Genomic DNA, 5,268 nt, shown 5'->3' with positions numbered 1-5,268 from the left:
AAAGAAGACAAAACATAGGGGCCAGATATGACTGAAATGAAGGCTTATTCTAAAATGGCATTAACTTTCTTGGCATGTGCTTCCCTCTCTCTGCCAACACATCATTAAGGCTGGGACAAGAGTCTTGACTTCCTGGTTCAATAATTCTATTGGTATATGACCACTCTGACCTTTCTGTACCATCTCATACTCTCTCCATCTCCCCAACTCCATGTACAGAAACAGCAAATAACAGCCCTCAGCAGCTCTATGGACCTCAGGTTCCTACAAGGAAGATTTTAATTGGGGAACATCAAAGTTCACTGAACTAGAGCAATAGGATTTGCTAACAGAAATGTCTGTTTCTAAAGCTTTTTAGATGGATGTTCCCAAGAAGGTCCTGTCTGCTAAGAAGCTCCCACAAAGCCAGAATAGACTTGGGCCCTGGCTAACTTAAAGCTTTAGTATAGACTGATGGGGGGGCTGAGAGCTAGGGAGGGAGGTGTCTTTCCACCTAGAGGCACAAGATTTCCTTGAGGGCAGGGGGTCCTCAACCCCTTCTGTTAAGTCAGTCTTGGTTCTGGTGGGTATTCAATTCAACTGTGCAAGGCAGTGTGCCAGGTATGGGGGCACAAAGATAAAAATTTTTTAAAATTCCATTTCACTTGGCATTTATATAATACTTTAAGGTTTACAAAAGACTTTATATGTGTTATTTCATTTCATCCTCACAAACACCCTAGGAAGTAGGTCCTATTATCCTTATTTTACAGATGAGTAAACTGAGGCTGAAAGATATTTAAGGATCACAAGCTAGTTTAATGTCTAAGGAAGGATTTGAATTCAGGTCCTCTTGATTCCAGGCTCAGTGTTTTATCCACCACCTAGAAGCCTACTTGAAAGAGAAAGTACACCTTCCCTATGGATGTGAAACTCTCTCCAACTCATCAGTTCCCCCTTCACTTGCCTCAAGACAATGAGGTAAAACCTGAGATTCAAGCATTTTGATTTTTTTTTTTTTTGCTTTTCAGAGGGGGAAGGTAGGGCAATTTGGGTTAAGTGACTTGCCCTAGGTCACATGGCTAGTTTTGTGTTAAGTGTCTGAGGTTGGATTTGAACTCAGGTCCTCCTGACTCCAGGGCTGGTGTTCTATTCACTGCACCACCACCTAGCCGCCCCATTTTCTTTTTTTTTTTTTTTTTTTTTTTTTTTTGCTGATTTAAGCATTTTGAGGCTCTACTTTTTAGCATCTTATTTTCCAGAGTAGCAGGTATCACATGAGGAGCATAAACAGACTGCTAAATGCTATCTTGACTCTGATTTCAGTATTCTTTTTTAAATTAAATTGTTTTCTACTCCTCATTTTCAGGGCATCCCTCTGTCTCAAGGCCAAAGGACTACTTACCTTTTACTGTGCCTACCTTTGTACAACTGCACCATTCAATGGCATTATTTACACCCCAGTATTTCTAGGATTGGGGTGGCTCCTTCTTCTCTGGATACAGTTGGCAGTCTTTGCACTTCCTTGGTAGACAGTCTCTTCATGGGCTGCTCTGCCAGGGCAAGCAAAGTAGCCTAGGTGAAACCACAAGGGAGAGAAAACAAGAGATAACTGTCCTGAGGGTGACACAAGAGTTAACGTGCCAAAAGGGTAAAAAACACTGCTATAATCTTGACCACCATGACCACCATCCTTCACACACCAATGGAGTCAGCCTTTGCCCAAGAGCCCAGCATGCCCCAGACTACCAGCCCTACTTCCTGCTATGTCTTCTCTCCCCTCACCCCATTAGCATCATTCCAGGGAGAAAGCCTTGTGGAGAAGGGATCCGTCATGCCCGCCAACACCAACTGCCCCCCATGGGTAGGTAAGTCCAAGAGCTACTGGGGACAGCAACACTCCCCTCCCACCCCCTGCACACTTCCAGCCCTACTTTGAGCACTGACCTCCTCTCCTCCCCAGCCATCTCCCAGGGAAGCAGCCCTTGAGAAGATGAGACTAGGCAATTTCCTCTACTAGCCCTGCAGCTCCCACCTTACTAGCAGCCACCAAAGTCCTTGGTAGCATCATCAAATGGCTCTGCACCAGGACTGCATGTAGTTTGGAAATGACACTGAGGAAGATACGTTTCTGTAACTGCCCAGCTGCTATGTCCCAAGCCTAAGGGGTTCCTTGCCTCTGAATCCTCCCATATGGGTTGTCTTTCCTTATCAGAATGTTCCCGTTCCTATTTTGGGGAATAGGCCCTCTCACTCTTCTTTCTGAATCCTAATTGTTCAGCATTGTGCTCTGCACACAGTAAGTGCTTAATAAATGCCTTTTCATTTAGACATTCTTCAGCCAACCTGCTCTTCAGATGACAGGATAAAGCCCTTTGCTAGAATTGCACTGGAAGTCTTCGCGGGTTGATAGAACTTGTCTCGTCCTGTGCTTTGCTGACATAGCTCTTGAGCACCTGGGGTCACCTCCACTCTGTTCAGCTGCACCATCTAAACAGGACTTAGTTGTGATCTAAGCCATCCTTCTCCACTAATTAGCACACCTACTTTCCTAGGGCAGGAATGTTGTGCTGTTTCCCTGGCATGTTTTCTGGGGTTTTTTGTCCAACTGCCCGAGTTCACACACATTCCTACACCCTACTTCTCCAGTTACAAGGCTGATGTTGAACACCCCCTTAATGTGCCTTTAGAGGAAAAATCACCTTCAAAGGTTCTCTGGTGGATTAGACGTTTGAAGTTCAAACATCCTTTGTCCATCTTTCAAGAATTCCTATAATCTCCTTCCACCTCCTCCCCCACCTGTGTTTTCCAGGCTTCCCTAGAACATGTGCTCTGCCTTATTAGGCTGGTCCTAATAAGGACCCTGCCTCACAAACACATTTTGCATTTCCACATGTGAGCCTTCACTCGTACTGTGCCACTCATGTGGAATGCCTTTGCCATTTCTTCCCTCTCTACCTAGTCTCATTTTCTTGCCCTCAAAGCTCAGCTTAAGTCCCTCTTCCAGGAAGCCTTCACAACCTCTCAGGACTCCCACTTCTTCTGCCCCTCTGAATCCCTCAATGTTATATATATAGTGTTATCTATAGTGCTTCATTATCTTCCTCAGGCCTCACTTTCCTTGTCCATAATATGAAGAGGTTGTACTAAATGGCACTAGAGGTCCCTTCCAGCTTTCGATCCGTGATCCCATAAGTCACTTATGTAATAAGACCTCATGTAACAAGCCCATCCTATTTGTAGAGAGCCATATGGGAGCAAGATGATTAAAAGCCCCCTTATTGACTGCTCAGCTGCAGAAACTGATGAGTCATCAGACTTTTGAAAAGAGAAGTGGGACAGACACCATGTCTAGCCATATGGGCAGGGCTACCCAGGAACTTCTGGACAGGCTCCAGGAGCCCCACCAGGCAGTAATTACCCAGGACATCCCCAGTATGGCGGGGGGCTACCCCCTGGTAGAGGTTATGGAGGCCCAGCTCCTGGAGGACCCTACAGACCACCATCTGGTGGTAGAGCCTATGGACATCCCAGCCCTGGGGGGCTCCCTTCATCAGCTCCTGGAGGACCCTATGGAGGTTCTGCCCTAGGAGGTCCCTATGGCCAGCCTGCTACAAATTCCTATGATACCCCTCAGCCAGGACCTTATGGGCAAGGCCCAGCAGCGGGCAACATTCCCCCTGGTATAGACCCCAAAGCATACTCCTGGTTCCAGACAGTGGATACAGATGACAGCGTCTACATCTCTGTGAAGGAACTTAAACAGGCCTCGGTCAACTCCAGTTGGTCCACATTCAATGATGAAACCTGTCTCATGATGTAAACATGTTTGACAAGACCAAAATAGGCTGGATCGAGCCCTTTGGCTTCTCTGCCTTGTGGACCTTCATCCAGCAGTGGAAGAACCTCTTCCAGCAACATGACCAGGACCACTCGGGCTCCCTCAGCTTCAATGAACTGCAGCAAGCCCTGTCTCAGATGGGCTATAATCTGAGCCCTCAGTTCACCCAGCTCCTGCTCTCCCCATACTGCCCTCGTTCTGCCACCCCTGCCATGCAGCTGGACTGTTTCATCCAGGTGTGCACCCAGTTGCAGGTGCTGACCGAGGCCTTCCGGGAGAAGGACACAAGCATGCAGGGCAGTGTCCGGCTCAGCTTTGAGGAGTTCCTCATCATGACAGCCTCACGGATGTTGTGACCTCAACACAATGCATGAGTTCTCCTTAGGGGCAGAGCCAGAAGGGACGCCTAGCCTCGGAGATCCAGGGACCTTGAAGAACCTTCCCCTGTCCCCCTAAACCGGAAACAGTGAAGGGGGTTTCTTCCCTGTCCTCTTTCTCTCACCACTGCCCCCAAAAGAAAGTAGAGCTCCCCTTTCTTTGAATGGTAACATTCTAGAAAGGAGTCTTAGAACCTGATTGTGACTGCCATGCTGTGGACATCAGAGGTAGGCCCTGGGGCCTAGGCCCTGGAGCAAGATGGGGACCTTACCCCTTAGGCAGGTGTGTATCCTCACCAGTGAGCAGCCTAGCTCACCTCCAGGCCTGGGAGAAAGGAGGCTCAGCCCTTTTTGGCTTAAGACTTCAAGTGACTTGGTCAGCTCAGGCCTTTGTATCCAGGAAAGTCTTGTGACCCTTCCTGGAGGCCTATATCAGTGCTAGCTCATCTCTTACCACTGTATATACTCTCCTCGCTTCTTTTGCGCTGTTTTATATTAGACAGACTTGGGTTTTCTGAAAATGAAACAGAGACAGGGCAGGGCATTTCCCATTGAACCCCCTGCTGCCCAGCCCTCACTGCTGCTTGGGTATCCAGGGGCAGGCACTCTCCAGCCCTGCCCATGTTGCCTGCTATTGCCAATGCATCTCTACGGACCAAAAGTCCAGCATATCCATAAGCTTCAATAAAGGGGTGCTACCTCAAGCGCATCCTCTCTTTTGTCCTCATTTTGTTAGCCCCATCAGCAGCAGCAGATAGATGGGGGCTCTCTGACCATTCAAGGAAAAGGAGCTGATGAGTGTGGCCCACTAAGAAGGAAGATCAGCAGGCCATGGGGCTCAAATGGTGTAAGGGTTATGGGATTTAAAGATCTTCCATGCCCCATTGGACATGCTGACGTAGCAGGAAGGGGCGGAGCAAGAGAAAGCAAAAGCCAGAGAAAGCGAAAGCCAAGCTAGCGTTCCTGCTGTGGCTGGCGGTGGTGGCGACGGTGGCGGCAGCAGCAGAGGCAGCGGCAGCACGAGCCCTTTTAGAGTTAGGACTGCTAAGGACTTTCTGCTAAGGACTGCCA

The 5,268-nt window shown here is 48.3% G+C and overlaps 1 pseudogene; it reads left to right on the top strand.

Annotated features, from left to right (window-relative positions):
* Positions 1-1,660: 1,660 nt before the first annotated feature.
* LOC138158681 (peflin pseudogene) lies at positions 1,661-5,038 on the top strand (annotated as a pseudogene).
* Positions 5,039-5,268: the final 230 nt, after the last annotated feature.

This window comes from Petaurus breviceps, unplaced genomic scaffold, assembly GCF_028583685.1.
Source record: "Petaurus breviceps papuanus isolate PSGF00001 unplaced genomic scaffold, PetGlider_PUasm1.0 115, whole genome shotgun sequence".
Taxonomy (NCBI): Eukaryota; Metazoa; Chordata; class Mammalia; order Diprotodontia; family Petauridae; genus Petaurus; species Petaurus breviceps.
This window is presented reverse-complemented; position numbering and strand designations above follow the sequence as displayed.